Raw genomic sequence first — 474 nt, 5'->3', positions numbered from 1 at the left:
CTCCGTTGAAGAAGCGCAGAACACGGTGGGTTCACTGTGTGGGGGGTCCATAGTTGGGTTTGCACGGCGACAGCAGCGTTGTACCAACGCGCGGCACACCACGGGCAGCGGAGTCGAGTCGGTGAAGTGTTGAATAGGAAGAGGAACGGGAACGAGAATGAATGGGAAGTAAGAGGAAAATGATGGATAAGGGAAGAAAACACGGGAGAGATGAGACTCGGAAGGGAGAGGAGGCTGCATCTGCGCCTCTACGCTTCTGCATGGAGCGGCTGTTTGTGCTTCGCAATTTTACAAATATTGTGGATATTCATTATAGACTCCACGCCGTGCCCTCGTGCATGCAATACACATTATATACTGCATTACAGCATTCCGGTGTGTTTAACGTACACATTAAACGACGTAACGGTATTGTGTATACTGCACTTAAATGCAACATTATTTTATTTTGCCCATCACATTCTTGACCTCTGT

This window comes from Lampetra fluviatilis, chromosome 9, assembly GCF_964198595.1.
Source record: "Lampetra fluviatilis chromosome 9, kcLamFluv1.1, whole genome shotgun sequence".
Taxonomy (NCBI): Eukaryota; Metazoa; Chordata; class Hyperoartia; order Petromyzontiformes; family Petromyzontidae; genus Lampetra; species Lampetra fluviatilis.
The sequence above is the reverse complement of the archived record's forward strand: the minus strand, read 5'-3'. Positions refer to the sequence as shown.